Source organism: Oxyura jamaicensis, chromosome 2 (assembly GCF_011077185.1).
Source record: "Oxyura jamaicensis isolate SHBP4307 breed ruddy duck chromosome 2, BPBGC_Ojam_1.0, whole genome shotgun sequence".
NCBI lineage: Eukaryota > Metazoa > Chordata > Aves > Anseriformes > Anatidae > Oxyura > Oxyura jamaicensis.
In genome coordinates, this window is record NC_048894.1 from 119,938,163 (window position 1) to 119,965,251 (window position 27,089).

Below are 27,089 nucleotides of genomic sequence, written 5' to 3' on the forward strand. Positions count from 1 at the left end.
CCTTCCAACTCAGGATATTCTATGATTCTATGATTCTATGATTCTATAAATGTAGACCCTCAACCTCATCTTTGATATATGTTCTTTCTTCTGAAATAAATAAATAAATAAAATATGAGAAAAACTGCTCTGAGAGCTGGAACCTCAGGATTTAAGTGCCTAAAATTGTGCTTGCAGTTTTCAGAACAGAGATCCAAATGTGCTTCTGAAAATGCCTACTCAGTTCATGCCTAGTAATAAAAGAATGTAGATGTTTCTTTATTTTCTGTTAATACCACACTGCCCAGATGTCTAGTCCTTCATTTCTAAACATGCCCAGAGGTTCTTAAGTTTCATAAAGGAGAATAGCTTATATGATAATTCACATGTAGCTCCAAGAAGAATTCAAAAATCAACAGTTCCCTCTGCTTAACATATTTTATCATTTTACTTATTTCCTGGATTGAGCCAACTACAATTTCTGTAGCAGGAGAAAACACTACCAAGTTGCAATTCTGGATTCTTCTATCTGCTGTCTGCTTTTGGTCATTCATCACCATCTGTATTTGACAAGGAGGTAAGATCTTACTATACTATTTAGTTACATAGAACCAAAAGTTAAAAATATCCTCTCTTCTAATTTGAACTCCAGAAGCTGTTAGCTTTTGTGACCAAGTTCTGAAATAGCAGAAATACTCTAACTAGAAAAAAGGCTGTACTAGATTTTGTGGGCTCTGCCTAATTCATGTACCTGTTGTGTGAACGGTAGATGAGGGAAAGAAACCTGCAAGACCCTGCATTCTTTCAGGTTCAGCTTGGTCTTGCCTAAGTTTCAAACAGATCATTCGCACCCAAGGTCCAATGCAACCTATATACCATCATGTCTGGTGCTTCTTCCTTGCTAAAAAGAGCCCAGAGAGCTGAATAAGAATGTACAGAGGCCTCAGAAAAACAGAACTGGAATATGAAATCCTACTCAACACATTTTCTTATGCTGAAAATTATTAGAAACAGGTTAAGTAAAAACATTTATTGATAAGACAGACTGTAAAGAAAAACTGTTACTCAATAAATGTATTTTACTGTACTGTATCCTCATCTAATGTAAAAGAGTGCTTGAAAGAATTATAAAGCCAGAGTATATCATTTGCTTCTACATTTGAAACCATTGATCTGAGAAACATATCAATAAACATCGTATAATAAGTATTTGATTTTGAGATAATAGCAATGACTATGATCTCAATATATTTAATTTTGCATTTAAAGAAGCAATACCAATATACTGATTCTGGGTTTGGAAAAATATTCTGATAATCAGATTAACTAATAGTACAAATATAACACATCACTCAATCCAGGCAAATGATCTGTATCAATGATTTGGAACAGTGATTCATATTCACATCATTTCTTTAATTAATAAAATATTGAACATTGTCATTGTTTTTTAATTAGATTATTTTAAATTGTCTACAAATATTGAGTTTTTAACAAGGAAATGAGAACTATAAAAAAAAGTTTGCTTTTAATAAAAGAAAACAATTTTATTATATATTTTCATTTATTAATGTATCCATTCTAGGCTTTAATACTCTCAGATTAGTACTTAGAAAATGTAGCTGACTATTGAAAAATACAGATATACAGATCTCAGAGTAAACCCAAAAACTTGAGTTAGATCATTCATTCCTATGAGTGCTGAAGACAAGTCAGAAGCATAAAAATGAAGTTCAGAAAAAATAAGATCTTGAGAGATTAAATCAAAATTAATTTACCTTGAAGTCCCACCCACAGAAAAGCACCCAGCTTTTCCTTCTGAGTACACTTAGGCAGTGACGTGGCTATACTGTTTTTTTGTATCATACTCTAGGGTACAGTTTTCTAAAGCAGAAGTCATGATGTACAAAAGGAAATGGGATAGGATACCCAAAATGATCATCATAACAGCAAAATTTTAGGTTTTATTTCCTACCGGTTACAACCCTTAACTTGTCAACTGTCTTGAGTTCAGGTCCATGTTCAGGAAGTGTATGGTGCAAAGTTCCTGGCCTGACAATCTACAGTATATATGAAGACCAGCCTCAATGAAATGGTATTGCAAATACACAAGAGTTAGTGAAAACCATTGACTAGATGGAATAGCTGCATACATAATGCATGTCTTCTTATCTATACTATAATCTCAAATCCAAAACACACTTCAGTTTCCAAATCTACCTCTCCATCCTGAGGGTCAGTCAGTTCTGACCAGGAAAAATTTTGAAAGGGAGTCAGGCATTTCAGTACATATATGGAGATCAAAAACTCGAAGTCTGATGAAGTGCGAAGAGAAGAAAGAATTTTAGTCAAATGCATAGTGACAGTAATGATACTGTGAGCAGAACACTTTAAAAGAAAACTTTTGGGTTTAGTTAAAAAACAAACAAACAAACAAACAAACAAACAAAAACTTTGGTAGGATGGATTACTATGCAAAGGCATGATATTCTGTTTTTCCCCTGTAGCTTCATAAATGATGCATTTGAGAAATGGAATGTTTACATAACTATAATCATACAAACTATTCTGCCTTTAGCAATTTCAATAATATAGACAGAAAATAGAGTTATCTTCGTTATGAACTTCCTATGGACAACTTCATAAGTAGCACTGTAGTTAGATAATAAAATGAAATAAAGATATTACTTTAGGCCATATTCAAACCTTATTTCCATTTTGTAGAGATCAAGGGTGTAACAGGCTCTTTATTTGTAGACCATACAGTAGCTTTGCTAACAGAACTATGCATTTTTCCCCTAGCAATGTTACATGATCCATGAGCTTCCATATATATATATATATATATATATGAAGTATTTACTTCTTCAAAGTTTTTTCTTATTGCCAGTTCCCAAAGTTGAACCACATGACAATATCAACAGATACTTGTTATTTATTGGGCCTCTCCATCAGTAAAACCCCACAAGCCTTGGCAAGAATAGTATTTGTTAATATAAGAGTGGCAATATAAAGTAATTTGACTACACTAAACTGCATGTCAAAAAGAAACGAGCACTATAGTTATCAGCCATTTTCCTGGCTATCACATACATTTAATATGATAAGGACTATCTTAGTGAACCTTGAACTCTGCAGCAATGTAGATGAATTAGAGCTTTGGAAAACCTTTTTTTTTTTTTTTTTTTTCTTATCCACTTACAAATAGATAATAGCTTGTTTTTGGCAGGGATTCTTTATAGCTAAAGTACTTTCCCCTCAGGGAATCATACTGTCATTTGTTTTTATTTTCAAAATGAAAACAAATGGCATTGTAACTCCTAAGGGTGAAAATGACTTCAGTCTACTTTTTCCTCTGCACTCCCATCTACCCATTTTTAGTTAGATGGAATATAGATATAGTTCTTTCCCCCTTTGGCTCCCATTGCCACAAACTGTATTCAGTAGCTGTACAGTAATTAACAGCTCTTGACTGGAAAACTGCCAACATGTACAACGTGACACTCTTCCTTTGAACGCTAACAAAGTGCATAAGTAATTTATGTTGGATTAAATATCCCTAACAGGGACCCTTAAGTAACCCAATCACTTTAAACAGGCTCCACATGTATGCTCCTGTGCAGTGAAAACGTCAGACAGTGATAACCCACTAATAGCACAGTTCTAACTATATTCCAGCCATTAGCATTTTATGACATCAATCCTCATTAAACTTGGCAAGGAAAAAGATACTAATGTTTCCCAATTTTGCAGCCAAGGTAGAAGAGAAATGGAGAAAATGTAGACAGGTGCTGTCTCCCAAAAAGGATTAACATTTTTTTAAAATGTGGTTGCAATCTTCTGTTAGTACCTTTGTTTGTATTGAAAGAAAGACAACAAAGAGGTAAGGACTACAAGGACCTCAGTGGAATCCAGCCAAGAGTGAAAGAAAAGACTGGTATTTCAGCCATTGTGCTCCCTGCTAAAGCACTGTGCCAACTCATCTTCCAACCCATTATATGAAATTTAATTTAACCTGCTATGCAATTAATTCAGATGTTCAGCCTATTTTTCTCATGGCAGAATCCCTCACACAATGCCTTATTTAAATATTAATCAGTCCTCTTTCAATTAGGACTAATTTGCTTCACAGGGTTTCTCTCATCTTCTGATTGCAGGAAAATGGAGGTAACTTGCAACGTTTGAGGATAATTAACATGGTATTTTTATAATACTGATACATCAAATGGGACCTTAATGAACCCCGCTGATTCCATTTAGTAAAGCATGCCTCAAAGTTATAATCAAGAGGAAAGCCATTGCCATCTGTTTAAAATACTAAGGAGCACAATTTAAACACAGAATAGTTATTTCTTTAAACTGTCTATTGTAGGGGTCTGCAAAAGTCTTTTTTAGATTATTTCGATGGAAACTAATTGTACAGTATTTAAATTTGAACCTTTTATTACATATATACAAACAGTGTCTTCCCAAAATATAGAGGGCCTTCTTAATTAAACGTTGACAACCTCGGATATAAGTAATGTTTGTTAATTTTCAAAACATGCTGTGCAGTTGTTACAAAGGCAATACAGTTTTTACTCTGTTATAATGAATATATTTTGTGTAATTTTGTACAGCACTTGAAGAACACACTTCAATACAACTTCCCTCCCCCTTCAAAAAAAAAAAAAAAAAAAGAACTGTAATCTTTGCAAAACGAAAAATAAAGGCATATGTTGTTCATTTGTTGGTTATTAAGAAAGGCAAACAAGTTAACATTTACACATGACCAGTTGCTCACAAAATGTTCCATCTGCTACAAAGAAGGTCGAAGTTCACCTTTCTTATGTTTAGAATTGCTCTCCTGTTCCTAGGTAACCTGTAGTCAAAACCCATGTGACTGAGATATCAGATCCTGACTTCATCATGAAAGAAAAGAAGTCCTTAGTGAAAAAAACAGCAGAGAAATACAGATCAGACCATTTGCTTTATTTTCTCTCCTCTGTAAGTTTTAGAAGTTCGTAATTATTTATTGACTAAGCCATAAAACTTGGTTGGCTTTGCTTGTTTGATTTGTTTTAGAAAAGTCAAAAATACTAGTATACACAACCTGTTAAAGAATCGGTATTTTGCTTTTCCTGTATACTCTCCTGAATATGTGACTACAAAAAAAGAAATGTCATCAGTCTGTTAGAAGTCAATAATTTACTATAAAATAACGTGGTGTAAAACCCAAAAATTAATTCGAAAAAAATCTGAACTTCTGAAACATCATTTCCTGCAGCTCATCTCCACGTGGATTCTCATGCACCTAATAATATATTTGAACCCTCACCAGCACATTTCTTAGTAGTAGTAGGACCCCTAAGCAATGTCTTCTCAAATGCAGTGTGTACTTTCAAAACTTTGTAGTAGTTTATTGATTTTGAGACTTCCCTAAGTATAAAATAGGTTAATTCTTATTTGAAAATACTGTCCATCATGCAGATACAAGCTGATCTCAGAAGCATTTCTTACTTCAGAAATGGATAAAACCTCAGGCCTACATAATTGTAGCAGAATTGATTAAAAAAACTGTACAAAGAAACAAAGGCATTCTGTTGCTGTCCTGGGTTTTCTACTCACCCAAGTCTAGAGAGGACATTGGGGAGGAGATGATTACAAGTGAAAGGGAGCAAAGAAAAAATATGCAGCTTTCTAGCAAATTTTGTCTAGCAGAGACATCTCTAGAGGTGTCCAGAACACAGCACATTGTGTTGTAATAATAACCATAGCCATTCTGGGAGACATTCTGCAAGACAGGGCTTAACCTGGATAACACTCTGATGTGGATACACAGAAACAAAGATACTTAAAAAAACTATACTCCCACTATGTTGAACATATATTACAGAACAGATGTTCCTCTGATATCTTTCTTTCTTTCATTCTATTTTTTTTAAAAGGGCACAAGACAATTCAAGATCTGCTTTGATAGAAATGATACATTCTCCATTACACATTTTGAGCTTAATTTTAGCTAGTTCTGAGTATTCCGTATCTCCATTTATTCCAAGTAGATGTGTGAATCTCAGTACTTCAAGACGTTTATATTTAGACACAAGTTAAGGAAGCCTTCCAGGTTGTAATCCATTTCCTAGCAATCAGGAATTATTCTGGTTCTTTGGAATTATCTTTTCATCCACCACTGACTTTATTTATCTGAATCAGTTTATATTTCTTTAAGGGAACTTAAGCCTAGCAAAATCTTATGTTTTCCCTTTGATAATATGAAAAATACCCTCTTAAAACGGGTATCTGATCCAGAAGGATAGTAAGAGATTCTTAAAGGTCATATTATCTACTATTATAACTGTCCTGGTTTCAGTTAGGACAGTTATTTTTCCTCCTAGTAGCTGGTAGGGTGCTATGTTTTGGATTAGGATGAGAAGAGTGCTGATAACATGCTGATGTTTTAATTGCTGGAGAGCAATGCTTACACTATGCCAAGGACTTTTCAGCTCCTCGCTCTGTCCTGCCAGCGGGCAGGCTGGGGGTGCAGCAAAAGCTGGGAGGGGATAAACCCAGAACAGCTGACCCAAACTGGCCAAAGGGGTATTCCATACCATCTGACGTCATGCTAAACAATATATAGGGGTGGCTAACCGGGCTGGGGGGGCCGGCTGCTCGGGGTTGGGCTGGGCATCGGTCAGCGGGTGGTGAGCAATTGCATTGTGCATCACTTGTTTGTACATATTATTATTATTATCATTATTATTTTCTATCTTAATAAACTGCCTTTATCTCAACCCTAAGGCTTCACTTTCCCGTTTCTCTCCCCCATCCCAGAGAGGGAGGGGGGAGGGTGAGCGAACGGCTGTGTGGTGTTTAGCTGCCAGCCGGGTTAAACCACAACAACATCATTGGATGTATTTGACCATTGCATCTTGCTTCTTTCACTATTAAAGGGTAAAGAATCTGAGAAAACTCCTGCAGTAAAATTTGTAACTCATAGTTGTGAAAAACTCATTTTAGATCTGTCTGAAAGAATGTAGTAGAGTCAGTTTGTTGCCTGTATCAACCACGTGGTAGATGGCCAATATAGAACATATTGCTCTCAGTTACTTCTGAGATGAAATGTCCATAAGTATGATAACTATCAATTCTATCATTAATATAAATGACACCAAGTTAGGTGCGTGTGTCGATCTGCTCGAGAGTAGGAAGGCTCTGCAGGAAGATCTGGATAGGCTGGACCGATGGGTCGAGGCCAACTGCATGAAGTTCAACAAGGCCAAGTGCCGGGTCCTGCACCTGGGGCACAACAACCCCAAGCAGAGCTACAGGCTGGGAGATGAGTGGTTAGAAAGCTGCCTGGCAGAGAAGGACCTGGGAGTAGTGGTTGACAGTCGGCTGAATATGAGCCAGCAGTGTGCTCAGGCGGCCAAGAAGGCCAGCAGCATCCTGGCTTGCATAAGAAACAGCGTGGCCAGCAGGTCCAGGGAAGTGATTGTCCCCCTGTACTCGGCTCTGGTGAGGCCGCACCTTGAGTACTGCGTTCAGTTTTGGGCCCCTCGCTACAAGAAGGACATGGAGGTGCTTGAGCGAGTCCAGAGAAGAGCAACAAAGCTGGTGAAGGGTCTGGAGAACAAGTCTTACGAGGAGCAGCTGAGGGAGCTGGGACTGTTTAGCCTGGAGAAGAGGAGGCTCAGGGGCGACCTTATTGCACTCTACAGGGACCTGAAAGGAGGCTGTAGCGAGGTGGGGGTTGGTCTATTCTCCCATGTGCCTGGTGACAGGACGAGGGGGAATGGGCTAAAGTTGCGCCAGGGGAGGTTTAGGTTGGATATTAGGAAGAACTTCTTTACTGAATGGGTTGTTAGTCACTGGAATAGGCTGCCCAGGGAAGTGGTTGAGTCACCATCCCTGGAGGTCTTTAAAAGACATTTAGATGTAGAGCTTAGGGATATGGTTTAGTGGAAGATCTGTTAGCATTAGGTCAGAGGTTGGACTCGGTGATCTTGGAGGTCTCTTCCAACCTAGACTATTCTGTGATTCTGTGATAAAGAAGCCAGCATTTTGTTTATTGTGTCTTTCCCATTGCATAACCAGAACCTGTCCAATATTAAGAGAGTTCTGAAATGTCACATTTTCCCCTAAAAATTATCCTAGATGCAGCCTACAGTACTTGAGGCGGGAAGGCTATTAAATTTTGGAATGTTAAAATATCCCTCTGAGTAACATCCAATTTGTGTTTGCTTTGCTTGCCCAGAGAGTGCTCCTAGATTTCCTCCCCCTTACAATAGATGCTGGAGACTCAGACAATAATAATAAAAACATACAAGAGGGATTTGAATTTATCTCAGAGGGGCAGCGTGATCATCCCTGCAAGCTTCTACAGCATTAGTCTCTGAAATCAAGCAAAATACTGTGAACTAGAGCTAAAACCTTTCACAATATTCTTTACTAGGGTCTATGGTCAGGGACAAAACATCATTGCTAATGGACAGTTCTTGCTCACTGAGAGTTGTTATTCACATATGAGTTTCTCTGGACTGCACAGACATGTAGTTTCCTAAACTGTCTCATTTAAGAATTAATCTCATTTAAAAAGTTATTGCATTGTATCTATGAATGCATGCCAGCTAAGATTACCACAATGTCCTGTTTTGGCATTATCCTTTTTGAATCTGTTTAAGATATATTATCACTGACTATTTTGTGGCTGCTCTTGTGAAGAATAAAAGAACCCTGGGCTACATCAAAGATGTAACAGACTCATAAAAGAGTTTCTTGTGCTGCTGATAGTTGACATCCAAGAGTGTCTTGTGTCATTCAGTTGGCTGTTTTCTGTCTTCATGCTTCATCTGGCACAACTCATCCCTATCTATAGAGGTATTCAGAAAAAGGAGGTGACAGGCAGCCACTGCTGTGAAGAATGAACACTGTAGTGTTTAATCAGATAGTCCATGGGGTGAGTCTATGCTTGGGTGAGATTTATGGCTAGCACCGGACACTTAGGAATATTGCTGGGTCCATGAAACTTATCCTCGTAGATCTATTTTCCAGGAGGAATAATGGGAAAATTCTCACTTTGTAAAGAGATTATAAAAGCACATCAGTGAGTTGCACCCTTGAATGACATAGCTAAGGTGAATGCATTCAGCTGAAAGACTGAACAAATGAGTGTCTGAGATAACTCAAGAGGACACCTTATTGTTCTTTGAATATATCTCCCATTTGTCAGATTTATTATCCAGATAATTTTTGAATCTTTTACTATGGTGGATATTGCATCTCCAGTTCCAGACTTAATGGCTGTTCCATGAACTCCATCTGGAACTTGTTCGGTAATAGAATGGGCTTTATTCTGTCCCATTCCTACAGCTGATCTGTCTCCACTTTCACTTATTAGCTGAGATGTCTCAAGGGATAACATAACTGGACGTGCAGAAAGAAGCTTGCATTTATTTTAGTCTCCCAATAAAAGGTCTATAACTAAATTGTAGACAGTTAACTATAACTGTCTATAACTAAAGGTCTATAACTAAACTGTAGACAGTGGAGCATGTCTGACTTAATTTTAAACAGATTTGTATTTTCAAGTATGTGTTGCTGTTTGCATGTGCACTAAGACATTTAAAATGCAATAATACACTATAATAAAATGACAGCAAAACACCTACTGCAACACTAGATCAAAATTTAAAACAGGAATAAATTAGTGAAGATAGTTTATAAAGATTTCCAGTTTTACTGCAGACCAAATAAATCTTAATTTTCAGAGTATTTTTAAAATTTTAAAGGCACATTTATAACCAAAGCATGCATTTACCAAAATGTACCTATTGAAAACTGTGTGACTATTCCAAAAGGAATGGCATTGTGGCTCAGTTTCCAACCTGTATTCCATGCACCACCCTCCTCTCTCTTGTGCCAAACTAGTGTTGGAATATAAGATACCTGTGTGAGTAACCCATAAAGTTTACACAACATTACTTTGTTTTGGGATTACATTATTTTTCTTCTTCTCCCTCTCCCGAGTCCACATAAATTTTGTAAATAAAATCTCCTTCTCCCAAGAGGGGAGAGTTTTCCACTTTTTCTATTTTCTATTAATTGGTTGCTTACAGTGCAACATTAGCAAACAATTCCTTACACCATGAGGAAATATGTAAGTAGCATGTTGGGGAAATAAAACAGATTTAATCAGTGCAAATTTCGAAGGGATTATAAAAAAGTCAGTTGAATGTATTAAAATACCATGGAAGACTGTTAAGCTACAGTAAGTAAAAATACATTATTTTTATTAAGGCTCATCTGAAAATGTGGATTGCAGCCATCAACACTGTGGAACAGACAACCCTGCCAGAACTGACAATAATTATCAGATTTTAAAATATAAGTAGCTTATGCCAATCACACACATTTGGCAAAGCTGTCTGTTCCATATCTGGCGAAGTTGGCAGCTGCATGTTTTACCTGGGCACAAGATCCTCGTTCAGTGTTCATTTGGCTGGAAAAGGCTGCTTTGAATTCTGCTAATGCCATAGATGAAGGACAGGTCAGAGCCTCCACTTGAGCAGTTGGACAATGTAAATTCCTGTCAAAAGTTTCAGAGGACTTCTTACACTCTCTTCTCTCCTTCTCTCAATTACACTGCTATTGCTGTCACCACATTGGAGTGGATCTGGAATACGAGTGAGAGCATTCCCTTTGGGGAAAGAAACACATATGCAATTTCCCTAAATAAATATTTATAAACCCACTGTTTCTTCCCTATAAATGAAAATGAACTATAAATTCATGTTGGTTCAGTTCAAGTCTGGCCAACTCATGGAATCAGAGAACGACAGAATATCCCAAGTTGGAAGGGACCCACAAGGATCATTGAGTACAACTCATGGCCCCACACAGGACCACCCAAAAATCAGACCATGTGTCTGAGAGTGTTGTCCAAATGCTTCTTGAACTCCGACAGGCTCAGTGTTGTGACCACTGCCCTGGGGATCCTGTCCCAGCACCCAACCACCCTCTGGGTGAAGAACACCCAGCCTGACCCTCCCCTGCCCCAGCTCTATGCTGTTAACTCTCCCTTTAGACATCACCTCATTTGGAAAACCTCTGAAATAAATGCATGCAGTCTCTGCAATACAAAACAAAAGCTCAAAGAACTTTTAAAGTGGAAGTAGCTGATGAATTCTAGTATTTTGAGCCTGCAGTTTCACTTTCAAATTACAGAAGAGAGAAAGGTTCAATCTGGAAAATAAATAAATAAATGAATAAATAAATAAATAACCTATTTCCAGAAACAGGTATAAAACCAGACTGAAAATAATGTATGCTCCATCCCCCCAGAGGGATGGAAAGGGAGTGGCCTTGCTTCCACTGAGAGACCAACATCTCAGTGGGAGTTGCAAATGCTGCCATTTTGTGATCTTGGGATATGTTACCCAGTCTTGGATGTGCCAGCCTGATGCACAGAGGTGATGTGGGCTAGCAATAGTCAGATCCACTGTTTTGGGAATTTGGATTTGCAGCATTTTTGCATCTATCTCCATGTTCAATTCTGCATCTAAGTGCACTCTCATGACATGAGGAGAAATAAAAGTAATCACTCTGTGTTCTTTTTCACTATCCTCTCATTTCTAATTAGAGTGGGTGAATCATTCTTAATAATAGCCCTTTTCTACTTCATATTTAAACACATTGTGCATCTGGACAACAGAAATAATGCTTAGAAAGAGTAAATGGAAATTCAGACTTACAATCCAAAGAAGAAAACCGCTCGCTTTGCATCTGCAACTACACTGATAAATAAATTATTTTAAAATTTAGAACTGAGAAAATGTTAAGTATAAGTCTTCAAAATAAACAAATACAAGTGTTGCAATCAATGCAAAATAAATCACAGCTTGACCACCTGGAGAAAATAAATGCAAGTGCTTCTAGCAGTACTCTGAATGAAAAACACAAATATCTGACTGATGACACTTCTTTCTTTCCCAGTTCAGGAACTGCCAATAGGCTAACATCTAAAGCAAATTCAAAATTATGTTTTCTCTATTGTGCTATGGTACAGTATCTAGCACACTTACTGTGGAAATATCAAAAAATAATAAATAAATAAATAATGCCTGAGCTACTTTTCAGAGCTGTAGCCTGATAGGGAGTATTCCAATGATTTTTGCTAATCAGTTAAAAAGTAACAAATTTAAAAGATCACAGTTAAGATGTACTTTCATCCATAAAGTTTCATAAAACAAAAAAAACAGATGCCTAAAATTATTTTGTTAAAAAATCTTTCTTGATAAATCCACTACAGGAAGAGTAAAAAGAAAACTAATGAGCATTTTTACAACATCTCTGGATATCTTATATTTAGAACACAATGTGATTCAGGATCGGGTTTATTACTGGGGGGGGGGGGGGAGGGAAGACTGCTGTTTTTGTTGTTGTCCTTACTAGTTACTTAATCATTTCCTTCATCTTTCAAAAAAAAGCTCCTATTTGTACCAAAGTAGTATCTCATGACTTAGAAAAGAATCTTCTTTGACATTGTCTGTGCTCTGTGGCTGTTACACGTTTCAAAAATTCCAGTTCTATTTACATCAGTCAGTATCATATTGGAAACTGTGATAGGCAAAACTGATTGCAAATCCTTGAACTTTCTTGGATATTAACTCCCACAACTCCTTTCTTTGCTATAAGACTGCCTTGGAAAGGATTTCTAAACCTGCAGAAATTCTTCATTTTTGGAGTAAAGTAAAGGCAAGAACAATGTGTTTTGTACTTGATGAAGGTGAATGAAGACATGCTGGTAAGAACACATTAAAAATCTACCAGGCCAAATATAGCATGGAAATGGAGCAGCTGACAATGTCTGTCATTACTGCTTAGTCTGATGTATCCACTAAGTATTTACTAGTTATTACATGTTAAAGTTTGAAGAATCCATCCATCACTTTCATGAGCTTTCTGAGTTTTACTGTCAGCATATCGCTCTTCTGTACATGGATGGATCCAGTTGTGCAGCCTATATTCAGGTTAATATCCCTGGACTTCACTGTGATCTCATGCAACTTTAATTCCACTAGGTCAACCAGAATTCCTCTGATTTACAACACTACGAAGATCAGGCCCTTTGTTTTTAATGACCTCAGTCACACAGATCTACATGACAAGAAAATATCTTACGTGACTGTAAACTTTAACATAATGACAATTACATTGAAGATGAACATATTATATGCAATAATGGTGAATCAAACTAAAAAACAGTTAGCAAATGAAAACAACAAAATTGCTGTGATTCTGCTCAAAATGCAAGCTCAGTTCCTCCACAGAAGTTTTTTATTTATTTACTTATTTTGAAAAATTGCTCTCCCTTAAATCATGAACTGCTTAAAAAGAAGGTAACTCTGGAGGATAGAAGGCAATCTAAACAACAGTTAAGGTTTTAACTTCAAAAATGCAAAGCTTCTTAAATACACTCAGGAAAACAAGCTGTATGCACTGATAAAATTGTATGTACTGATAATTCCCCAGTATCTACATTTTACTACAAAGTATAGGTATTGTTATGTTAAACAGAAAAATATTTTTTTTCAGCAATTCACTGAAATCCTAATTCCCAGCAACTCTTTCAAGAGATGTAATGTTACTGAAGTGCAGTAGTATTTTCACAATGCATGATTACAGAACTTGTTAATAAGAAAAACTAAATGAACAAATGAACTGGTATCAAACCGTAGACACATTCATCTCTGGGTCATCGGTTCCAAAAAGTTAACTAATGAAAGAGAAGTTCTGCTGTCAATTGGCAGGGTTTTTGTCCCATTAGCTCTGGCCACCATCAACTCTCATATCAAAGCCAGAGCTGTGCAACTGCGTAGCACCCACCAGTAAGGACCACTGTAACATGCCCTGTTCCACCTCAGGCATGGCTTCTTCCTGCTGCAGAAACAGATGTATGAAATACAGATTGTCCAGAAAAGCTCTTTGCAGAGGGAGACTAAAAGCTTCAAAACCACTCTTCCCAAACAGCATCTGTTGAATGCCCTAAACACTTGTCAAGGAGCAGTTGGCCAAGGAGCTGAATTGTGGTCTAGACCTTTGAAGAGCTCATCCAGAGCCATCATGCCACCAGAAGAAATGTGTTGATGTTCTTGACTGTGTCTGCTTGTGGTCACTCATTTCTATCAATCTGGTCTTTTTTTATGAGCTTTAAATTTACTTCATCAGAAATGCTGAACTTATGTGAGACTCATACACAAGGGTGAAATTATGAAATTAACACAGATGTGAAAGGACAACAATAAACACGTTGCTGGTTAATATTTTCCCTGAGTCACAATCTCCCTTTATTTAGTTAAATAAAATTAAATGTTTATTATTATATTAGGAAAAATGGCATTTCTTCTGCAGTGCAAAACTGCAACTAGAAATAGTCTTATCTATTGTCTTCATGAATACTGAAATAGTTAATTGATTAGTCAAATGATAACAATTGTTACTCAGGCTGTGCCATGAGATTATGTACTCACACTGAGAATCAATGGTAATTAAGTAGCTGATCAATGCAAGCACCGTTTCAAATGTTTGCAAAGCTCCAAAATACCAGTACTGTTGCTAAAACTAATCATGAGGACTGAAAGAGACATTCTGTACCGAAAAATTCTCTTTCAGTATAATGCTCAAAAGTGTATTCTCCTTTTGTTTTTGATGTGTGGTAAAGAACTCTATGACACCAACAATATAAAAAGTGTAGATTAAAGAACCAAGACCTATATTAGACTTTGTCAGAGAAAAAATCTGAGTATAATAGCCACAGCAGGCTCGTATCCAAGAAATCCTGGAACTGACTAAAAAAAGCAGTACATACTCAGTTATCGGTATCTTTAATCTACACATGAGATCATGTTGAAGCATTTCTGATGTACTTTGCACAACAGTTTTTAAAAACTTTTAAAAAGTATTTCCAACATTATTCCAGTTGAAGTTCTTGTGTTGTACATGGAACCAATCTGCCTGGTCATGAACAAGACATTAATGTGCAGTACTGCCTCGATTTTACATACACATGCATGGACACACACACATACGCAAAATCATGAAAATCTTCAATTAAGTGTCTATAAAATGAGATATATTAAATCATGAAACTGAGCTTATTAAATCATGAAACTGATGTTAAAATTTTTAAACCTTATACTTATTTCTACATATTTTAAAATTGCCTTGCTTTGCAGTAATTTATCTCCTTCACTATTAAATTCTGTTAAAACATTTACAAAAGACAAAGAGATACTCAGAATTTCCCATATTTGTAGTCATACTTAATGTAATTTTCCCAACTTACAGTGAATATAGACATAACAAAAAATACCATATAGGTATAAGGAAACTGTCAGTGAATCTGAAGATTACAGACATACTGCTGTATAATGTGAACATTCTATAAGCTGTTCCAAGACAGATGTCAACCTTTCAAAATAAAACGTGTATCAGCTCTTTAAATCTAAAACAAAATGTTATACAGCACATAATAAGTGACACTCTATCTTGTTTTGCTTTTTGTTTCATCATCACAGAAAATAAATTTTCCTTTTTATACGTTTACATGAAAAATTTGAAATAGAAAAGGAAGGTTTTAGCAAAAATCTCGGAGTAACTCTAGGAATTAACGTTTCCTACCTATCTTTGGTACATGACCTGAATTCTGTGCCTCATACCCCATGAATACATACTAAACACAACACTGCAATAACAATAGTTTTTCCTTTTCAAGAAACTGTACAAAATATTTTACCAGTGCTTCCTCCACTGAATATGATGCAAGGTACTTCTGCATAGGATGTATGTGTAAGGAATATGTTTAAATTAATTTGTATACACAAATATAACATGTAAAGGCCAACATTTTTCTGAATAAAGAGCAAACATGATTTTAATAAGTTTGCTCTTGCTACTTACATGTAACCTCTATTGATGTTAGGAAAAAAAAACAAACAAATAAACAAACAAAAATAACAGAAGAGCCTTGAATAAATGCTTTGTAGATTGAAGAGGATTTATCCAATGTTTAAAGTACATAATGCTCTGATACTGATTAACAATATGTTCTACTGAAATGTTGAGTAAGTAACAATCATCAACTCTGCATAAACTTGCCTGTTCCTCCTCATTTCTTAACGTTTGATTAATAAGATAACAAGGCATCTTTGTCTGAAAGTTCCCTTCATTAGGCTAACAGACAAGACAAAAACTGATGAAGCACATGGTGTTTGTTTGCACACACTTTAAAATAACCATTCTCTCAGTCTTGCTGCACTGCCTGCAGAATCTCAGCAGGTTTGTCTGGAAAATATATTGGCCTGTCCGGACTAGAAAAAATATAAACCATAATTTTGGCTGTTGTTTTCATTCCTTTTATACTGACCAATAACTCAGTTCTTTGTATCTGGCAATACAGCCTTTATAACATGGTTTGCTTTGTACTGGCATTTTTGGACCATTTTTCTTTAAGTGTCATGTATCTCAAGCAGCTTTACAGAATGAATTATTGTGTTCGAACAAGCACTTCCTCAGTATGATATGAAGCACATGGATCAATCCGTAGGTAGTAATAAGAGAAGGAACACGATTGTTTGTATTTCTGGATTAACCTTTGGAGTTTTCAGATATGGAATTCAACAACTGCCAACTGAAAGAAAACTCTAGCATAATGGTTTATATGAAGGATAAAATCTGTAACAACACAACATCACCTTATCGAGTTTGCTCTGAGACCTCTCTCACTCAATCGTTAAGAGTATGATGTAGGTCCCAACACACTGTCTTACCAACATGCATTAGAAATGTTTCTGCAGGTCTGAACTTCTACATATTCCCAAGGGTGGGTGGAGTAACAAATACTCTGAGGCACATCTATAAGGAATGCTATCAGCCAACAATCATAGGTTTTGACCATTTTCTAAGAGTTTTTGAGCCTTTACATCCAGGATTCTGGAAAAATAAGTCCAACATTTTTAATATTGTATCTCTTACTTTGCACATTAATTCTTTATCCTCCTTTGAAACAGGAGTATATATAATGAAAAATTTAATTCCATTTTGGGGGGGTTATTAGAATAATGCATAACAGCTCATTCATCATGATTACTGATCCAAATATTGAAAAGAATATCAACAAAACAGATAAAAATGCAAAGACATCCAGTTATCCCAGTGTTGTTTTAAACTGAGTATTCAAAAAGCTTATTTTAATAATTATTTAAATAACTGAATTATAATAGCAATAAATGATTTAGGATAAAATTAACTCAATTATAAACAATTCTTATGAATACATAAAGGATTGAAATTCATTAGCATATAAAAAACATTACAAGTTTTGTTCTATAAATACACTAAAACTTTTAGCCACTGTAACCAAAATGTACAGTATTATCCAGAATTCATGAAAGCCAATACAATGATATCAGGATATTCCTCCAATTTCACATAGTCTTGCTTCCCAGCTGGCAATCTTATCATTATAGCTTATATAATTCCTGCTTTGATATACTATAAGCTATTTTCAGTGTCAAGTTATCTCAAAAAGCCCAGCTACCACTGTCTCAGATAATATTTCTGTTGACTTCAAAGTTTCTCTGGTTTACATAGTGCAACTCGGGCAAGTATGAGATCAACATATTTATTACAAAATTTTATCATCTAAAACTCATGTTAATTAACTTCTTTATGCTAAGCGGAAGACACTGCAAGACTTAGAGCTCCAATAAAATCCTTCAGTAATGTTTTCAAGATAGGGGTGCAAGAGAGTCATTTGTAAGAAAAAAAAAAAAAATATTTAAAAAAGTAGCAAGAGAAATACTTTAACAATGGAAGAAGCACCATGACCAAAAAAAAAAAAAAAAAAAAAGTTTCAAAAATTCGGTAGCGCGAGAAATAGAGCAATGTTGGACTGTGCACAGCAAATGAAAGGCATAATGAAAACTGTTCACTCACACTACATTTTATTTTAAAAATTATATGAAGTTTTCAGTCTGCTACTACAGAATAATATCAATGGCTTTAAATTTTGAAAATAAATAGCATCCATGACATCCCTCTCTTAGACAAGAATTATGTACTATATGATGATTACAGTGTAAGCATGAGAATTTTACTATTACCAGTTGTGATATCTCAAACAAAAACCAACAGCCCCACCTCTCTCCACTGATTACTGTGGGCAGCAGGCAGTTTGTCTGCACAGAAGGCTGGAAAGGTGCTCTTTGAAAATTTGACTCCAAGATTTCTGAACTCACATGAGATCTTTACAGTGAATTCAGAACACTGGTGATATCTCAACTACCTAATTTTCTTCTCATCTTTCAGAATTAGTGATTTCACATCAATAATCAAAAGCTTAACATATGAGCATGTAATTCATGCTTTTAAAAATATGCCTAATTACAGCAGCAAATGGAGTTAATAGATCTACAGTGATCAACAGTCCTGTTCATATGAAATGTGAATACACACCAGAGACATTGTTATTCTCTTTTCCAGGTTTACCAAATATATATAATATATATATATAATATATATATATATATTATGAATTTGACATTTGCTGCAATTTATGACAACTGAATTCAAACTATGGCTAGAAATAAACTCAGCCTCTCTCTGCCTGTGAAGGGTAGTGCATAGCTGTGAGAGGCCCAGGAAAGTAATGTTCCCTTGGGAATCATAGCTCCTTTCTGCTTCTCCCACCATTTTGGAGTTGCCCAAAATGTTCTCCCTCCTGCAAAGGGGCAGCTCCAGGTCTCCCCATCAGGAAGGGAGGAGACAATGGCTCCTGTAAACCTGCTTTCACATATTTCAATTGCTTTCACATACACACTTGTGCAATGCATAAGCACCCATAGTGCCCTTGCTTTAGTCATACCGTGAAAAGGGAGGGAATGCTTTGCACCTCCTTCTTCTTGAATGCAATCCTAATTTGCTCCCAAGCAAAACATAGCCTTCTTTACACTATGTAATACCCCACAGTGAAGTAGCATGTGAGCTAAAAAGGAGGCAGAAAAACAACAAAGGTAAACAAAACGCCTCAAATTAAATTAAACTGAAGACCTACTCACTGTAAATTACTCATATTTGTGAGGATGTATTTAGGATATGTAGAATTAAATTAGTGCAATTTATGACATTTTATGCCATTTATGAGATTTTTAGAAACTTAAGCAGAGAAAGAAAACAGAGGCTGAATTGCATATAATCATACCCTCATATATTTTTTAAGAGTATGTCACATTAGAATGCTTAAGAAAATGCAGGAAATCTAAATGTGGTCCCTGACAGGCTGAATCTGGGCTCCGTTTCAAAAGACTTTCTCCTGAGACTGCTGCCCCTTTTAATCCTGATAATGGAGACTCAGGTCTGGTCAGCTTCAGGCTGGCATTTGTCTTTGATGACTAATTTCTTCTGTGTCTGCATATCTCTTCAGGCAGCTAATTTCGGATAAGGTTTACGCTAAAAAAATGTTTAAGATGAACAAGTAATATGAAACCAATCTAAATATATTTATCTTTCACAACATTAACTTTCAAATCATAAAAACTGATCAGACCTTTGTAATTTGCATAACTTCTTGGGAAATGCTAGAGCTACATGAAATAATAGTTCAAATAGTGGCATTTTTCCTTTTGGTTCAATACTTTGTCATTCATCAATTGCTGCCCTGATCACAGGGCAGTGGATTATGAAGGCTCTGCTGCTTCAATTGGTGATAACTCTTAACAGGTTAAGGTGATTTGTTTAGGGCCCTCTGTTTTACAATCTCTTCTCCTGCAAGCAGGTTTCAAATAGTGTACTAATGGTGTTTCTGCATATGAAGTAAATTGTAGACAGGAGGGAGAAGGGGGTTTGATACTATCTGAGGAAGATACTTTTCAAGTTTTACAGCAGATCCTTGGATTGGTGTGTATTTTGTCGAGCTTGAATAATGTCAATGCATATAAATTTTCCTCTGAATATGAAATTCGTATGTATGAATATGAAAAAGAATTTCATTTGCACTTGAAGACATAATGATCATTTTAGAAATACAGAATAAAGTTTTCTAAATTCACCAGAACATTGTGATTTAATTTCCTGCTCAACAAAGAAAACCACTGAAACATCACCTATTATTCCTTAAGCAGTGCTAAACTGATTCTGTCATAGTATGACTTAACAAAGCTTGTAATCCAAGTCTAAATCATACTTCTTCATGTGAATAATTCTGGTAAAATTACCAGTCCATATTATTCCAGACAAATGTCAGTTTTGGTACTGGAAACTGTTAGCTTCAAATGCATGTGACTATACCCATGTATTTATGTAAGATTATTATACAGTATCACCATTTTACAAGATGTTTTGGTGGTAGTGCAATGATTGCAACTGGTAATTTCCAGAGTCTTTTTCTTCTCCCACAAGGGACCCGAACTTAAAATGTATTTTTAGGCTGTACTGAACCTAGAACACAAGGACTTTTGTCTTCAATTCTGCTGATAGCATCAGCTGAGTTGACCTAATGAATCATTTGTTCACCATCAGCACTGGCTTTAATGTAGATAAAATCAGAAGGAACATTAAAAGAAAAGACACAAGACTTGCAACCTAGGTGAAAATAAAACTCCTTTGGTTAATGCATAGAAAAGTTCTTACTTTTATGGCATTGTTGTTATAACTTAAAATAAATAAATAAATAAATAAGAATTTAATGCCCATTTCTTTCAAAGGACAGAAATAGAACTTCTGAAGCACTGAAGAGACAAATTTAGCTAGACAGTCAGGGATCTTTTCCAGCTCCTAGTAAATCATAATGAAATCAGCAGGCTCTTTTTACAGAATCCAATAAAATCACAGACTTTTCAGGAATTACAGAACAGGTTGGAATAAGCAGTACTAGAAGATATCAGATAACCTTGAGAAATTATTTGCCAGCTATAATTGATATGAAAATCTAAGTGATATGACTGATATACATATGGCAACAATCTGAAATTAAAAATAAAATCCCCTCCCGAAGAGTTCAGTGCTGATTTAACCATTTTTTCCTAACGACCATACAAATGAACAGGTGCAGGGTTGTATAAGTGCTCTGAAGTAAGTGCCTTGTTCTGGCAAACAGAAAGAAAAAAAACTTCCATGAATGCAGTCATAAAAATGTCTAAAACCTAACCTTTAATCTTCCCTCCCTAAATAAATAAACTGAATATAAGATACGGATTTTAACTTTAAACAGACATATTTACAGTGATTGACTTTTACCATGTACTGTTTTTGCTTATCAGATCAAATGTTTAAAAAGAACATTATCTAGTACATTTAGCAATGCAATACTCTCATCAACTTTCATTTGTTCACAGGCATATGAAAGTTGATGAGCAGAATTAAATATATAAATATATATAAAGACATGCAGTTCTTTAATGGCTCACAATATTTTTCCAGTTTTGTAACATAAAACCAATTACTTAAGATATGGCCATAGTAGCCAGTTGAAAGTATTCATTTCTTTCTCCCTAATCATTTTGAAATATTAAATTACCAGCACCAGTTCATCTTATCACAGGAAGCACTATAAAACTCACTATAAACAAAGAACAGATTATCCTACAACTTTTCTTACTTTAGGTTTATAAATAAAACCCTAGTAAATAGTCTGATAGGGTAGTGTTAGATCAGGCTGCTCGGCACAAACATGAGCAACTCATGGACAAACTGCGCAAAACATACATATTCCTGAGCAGCATTCTGCTGTAGACGAACTTCTTTTTCAGGATGGGGATCCTGAGTGTGTGGGTTGTGGTAGGAATCTACAACATTCACCACAACTTAATGAAAGCTGCGCTGTGCTCTCAAGGCTGTAAAGCAACACTTTGTTTACTTTTATGGTGTAATGGCTGGTCACTCTCTTCTATGAATTTTCCACCTATGAAGTTTCCATCATAGGCACATCATTGACCAAATACACAAAGAGCTGCTCAGCACGAACTTAGGTTCTGCTTGGGGAGACCATTTCTTCAAGACACCTAGGGTGAGCAATCACCCTGGCCATCAGGGCTTTGATGAAAGTGTGTGCACTTACACTTTGGTATTTTTAATATCTTGCCTATATTTTAATATGAGAAGATGTGTGAATGAGAAATGCATAATTATTCAATGTAATTAACTCTGTAACTCTCACAAAAATGAGTTTTATTGGAGTAAAAATCTATAAGATGTCTAGGAGGCTAAACATGAAAGTTAAATTATACAATACAAAATATAAACTTTGTCTTTGCCAATCTGCTACAGCTATTACCATAAACACATAATCACTGGACAGCAGCTACCTCCTACATTACAATTCAGTTATTTAGATAAGGAAGTGATGTAGCACTGGAGATGCTTCCATACAGTGTTCTATTAAAAAAAAAAAATAAAAAAAAAAAAATAAAAAAAAATGACTTAACACTTTACAAAAAAAGCCATGAAAAACCTTGAGAATTACTACTTTTTAACAACATTTGACATTACGGCCCTTGTGGGCCTCCTGCAGAAACTAGATGTAAAAGACAGTAGAACCAGCCCTCACAGGTAAGTGATGGTAAAATCAAATTATAGTAAAAGTAGAGTTCTTAAGTACCTCTCCAGAAGGTCTCCAAAAATACCTCCAAGATTTCTTGTTTTGTGGAGGCAACTTTCTTGGAGCTGAGCTCTCCAGATTCTGTGGAAATTCTTAAGTAGGAATGAGAGATTTTATTTTATTTTATTTTACAAGTAGAGGAAAAAGTTTACAATTCATCACAAGAGGAGACAAGAAAAATCATCTCTTTCTCTCTTTCTATATATATATATATTTGGCTCTGCTCTACTACTAAAAGAATAGGAACCTTAAGGGAAAGAAATGGATGACAAGCAAGAGATATGGAAGGGTAAGAGAAGAAAGACAGAAACTGAAAAGGAGGAAAGAAGGAGAAAAAAAAAATATGAAGAAAAACATTATAGCATTTCTGATGCCTTCTGAGAGGTAGATCAGAAAATTATGCCTCAAAACTATTGTAATTTTATCTATTATTATATCTTAAGGGACACTTTGAAAGTATTGTGATGGGTGTCATTAGTATACATACAGAGAAAATATGTTTTAGGGGATGTGAAAATAGCAATGCTTTAGGAGTTTCATACTAATTACATAGCATTATATTACACTAAAATCTAGAGTGATTAGTGTGTTTATCTACTCAAAGATGCATTATGTGTTTTACCTGGTAATATTCAAATATAATATTACTGCATATCTTTCCACCAAGCTGGCCAAGCACTGATTACTAAAATTATTCCGCCAAACTGCAGTAGAAAGATTAATATTGTCAGAAAAGTATAAGGCTCTGAAATGTTGTCAAAACAAAGAATATTGATCTTCTTAAAACACTGCGGTTAGTATATAAATCACCAGAAAATGATTGACATTAATATGGGCCTTTTGTGCAAATGCACTTTATCATGTACTTTTGTGACAGTAATAGCATTTTATTATACTGCATGGCACCTTAACATACTCTACAGACAATTTTTTTCAATTTGAGAGATTCCATTTAAAAAAAAAAAAAAAAAGTAGTTGTTGAGCAAAAAGAAAATTAACTGTCTTTATTCAGTTTGATTTAATACCTTGTCAGTTTGGTGCATTTTTTACGATTCTTTCTATAAATAAAAAGTTGAAAAGAGCTATTCTAATGGTAATTTGGATCAACCTTACAAACATATGATTCCAGGTTCCTAAAAGAGGCCCACTTGAGGGGGCTTTAAAACTGAACAAAAAGAGCCCTAGGGCTCTACAACTCACATTTAACCTACTTACATGAAAAAGGAACTGCTTTGGTTAAGAATAAACTTCCACAAGCTCAGGTTCAAACCAAACATGCCAGCATATTAGTGAGGAAATGAAACAGCAAATAGTAACTCCTTTCATACTTGTAAAAGAATACTGTATTTATTTAAACACTTTGGCAGAAATTCTCATTTTAATTAAATTGCATTTACAGAAATAACATTTTCATAATTAAGAAAAAATAACCAATTCCTTTTAAAGACCTATGAAAATCACAACAACCTAAAATATATGGAGAAAACATATAATTGTGAGAATAAATCTGTCTGACTAACTTGGGACATGAGTCAGGAAAAAAATGATAGTATATTTTTTGTTCTTGGCAAGCCTATGCAATGCTGCCACAGTAACCCAAATAAATTAACTTCTGTCTGTTTGGAAATCATCATAGCCAGTGCACAAATTAAATGTGTGGTTGGTTTTGATGCATTTTTTCCTTCTGAATGAAGCTACTTGCTGTCACCATATATTGCTTTTTCTTTATGTCCACCTACTATGAAAAGTGCTGAAATATCCTTAGAAATTAAGATTTTATTTCTCCCATTCCGCTGTTTAAAGTGATCAAGATAAATATGTGAAAGTAATTTTTTTTGAAGACTAGTCCCACTCACCAATACATCCAAGAAATCAGGGTGGCTACCAAGGTTTTCACTTAGTACTTTGTATAGCCATGAGGTCAGAGACAAGGAAACAGTTTCACTGTGAACACAAGGGTGAGGACACACATTTAAAGTAATAAAAGCAGCTAAAACCAAAAGAGAACAAAAAGCTAATTATCCCTCTGTGAAATGGTCATGATCATTCAATCCACGTGCTGGCAAGCTACCTTAGTTTAAAACCATGCCTACATTCCTGAGGTCCTCATCATGGGGATAAAATGTATCAGATCAGTTTTAGGCATGTGTCATTGATTAATTTTAATACTTACTAAGAACACTTTTGGAATGGAAAAAACGACACAGTCTATAGTAACACTTTCTATTGTACACTTCACCATCCAACTGCATTATCACTTCAATCTTATCCTTCACCAGGTCATTTAAATATACGTTTATTTGGAAACAATAGTGCAGCTGCTGCTTGTTTGCACTGTTTCTAGAGTTACTCAGCAATTTAACTAGTTCACTGCTTGCAGAAAGGAAGAGGAAGCATGGAAAAACTTATGGAAACAGAGTTGCACAGAAGTGAATGTCCTCCCTTTCAGCTGTCAAGGCCTGTGCCATTTGCTCACCATTACTCCTACTGGAATGGTATACTGAAAACATTGTGTTCTGATGGCTGGAAATTTATTCACTGGCAATTGATAACCATTTGCTCTTATACCAATATTGTGCTTTGACTGAAATAGCTCTTGTCCCTCCCTAGTGCTTTTCTGCTTCAGATATTTATAAAGAGAAGAAATCTCTAACATCCTTCTTTTCACCAGACTAAAAAAAAAAAAAAAGAAAAAAAAAAAAAAAAGAAAAAAAAAAAAAAAGAAAAAAGACTTCTGAATGCCCCACTAGCTGAGGTATTGGGCTCAGTCTAGACATGGTAGGACCCCAACCACCAGTGTAGGTTACACTGCCTTGCTAGCAAATACCATGCACAGCGTGTGCCCGTGGTACTCTCAAAACCAAGCCAACAGGTCCTGTGATATTTTTCCACCAGTCCTTTCAGAACTCTTTCACGTTGACTGTGGCACATTTAGCTCTTTTAAATATTTTTTTTACATGTCTGTTGTTTCAATATTCATACTCCTGTTTCTAACTACTCCACATTATTTGTCTTGACTGAATATAATATATCCAGCTCAGGTATTGAGATGCTTAAAGACAATTTGTGGATTTGATCTATCCATATTGCACAGCTGCTGTACTTCTTTCCTTGTTATTTTTTTTTTATTTATTTATAAAGTTGAAGAACCTTGACTGTTTGTCTCACTACCATTTGCAAAGTCTAACATGTTTCACTTTGGCCATTTTAACCTCCCTGATAAGACTTTAATCCTTATATGGCTTTTCTTGCTTAGTCTTACTACTCTTCCTGAGTTGGTTCTTCACTAAGGGCTGGAGTCCCTCACAACTTAAAAACTTTTTTAGCTGCCACTTCAGAAATAAAGTTTGATCTTTTGCACCTTTGGCTGAAAATAAAAATACATCAAATTTTCCCTTATGTTTAATTATTCAATCCACATGACTTCATCAAGTTTGTAACAGTATTTATTCTGATATCTCTTTTTAAAGAGATTGCAAAAGACTTTCCTCCTCCTACCAAAATGGGAAATGAGAATTGCTGTCCATACATACTTCTCTTATTCAAATATATGCAATCTGGTAGCAACACAATATTTTTCTTATTAAAAAAAAAAAAAAAAAAAAGGAAAGAAAAAAAAAAAAGCAAGCAATTCAATTTACCATCTTGTAACAGCTTCACATACTGCTTTGCTTTTTGCTGCTTCTGGATTTTCCTTACTGGTCCTGGCTGTAACTATTCCCTAGCCATAGCTTGATTTCTTTTTTTATTGATCATTCTATTTCCAAATTGTAAAAAATAAATTTGAAAATAAGACCTGAACATAAGTGTATGTAACTCTAAATACAGAGCTGTATACATATATATGTATACAAATATATGCAGTTTCTTTATCTGTAGAATGTCCCAATTTACTGGATTGTTCAAAGTGTCCTGCAAAAATGATTTCATTGTTTTGCTCATTTCTCAATGAAATTAAAATTGACTCAATTTATGATCACTCAGTCAGTATTTCTGTTCTATTGAAATGTCCTCCTCTTCTCTGAGTTTGTTCCCAGGCCTTGACAAGGATCTATGGCAGATGGCAGTATTACCTGGCCCAAAATGAACACTACTCTGTTGACTGTGTTTAGCTTCTCTGGTGCCAGGTCCATTGATTCTTTTCAGCAAGGAACGTGCAGCTGTGTGTCATGTCAGATGCTGGTGCAGATCAACCATCAGCCTGTATCTTCTCACAGTTTCCTGTCTTCTGCAATTTCTAGCTGTTTCTGGCTTCTGGCCCCTCTATTATCTCTGTCTTGCTTTGTGGAGATAGTATATCAAAAAATTGCTGCAGAGCAGCTATCTTCTGACTGTCCATTTCTCTTCTTTATTTCCAGTGCACCAAGTCCCTATCTTAGTTTTATTTCTTCCCAATTATTAGTTTTCTTCCTCCACTTTGCTAGCAGGCCACTCTTTGCAGCCAGGATATCTGTTCCCTTCTAGACACTTTTGCCCATTA

At 35.5% G+C, this 27,089-nt stretch overlaps 1 protein-coding gene across 9 annotated transcripts in view; it reads right to left on the reverse strand.

Annotated features, from left to right (window-relative positions):
• TOX (thymocyte selection associated high mobility group box) overlaps positions 1 to 27,089 on the reverse strand; it is a 219,771-nt gene that overhangs the window by 160,482 nt on the left and 32,200 nt on the right. Inside the window, exon 2 of one of the 9 annotated variants that reach the window (XM_035318440.1) lies at positions 24,466 to 24,553. The exons of the other annotated variants lie outside the window; for them this stretch is intronic. The gene's annotated coding sequence lies outside the window, so the exon portion shown is untranslated. The remainder of the gene's footprint in view (positions 1 to 24,465; positions 24,554 to 27,089) is intronic. 9 annotated transcript variants of the gene reach the window in all.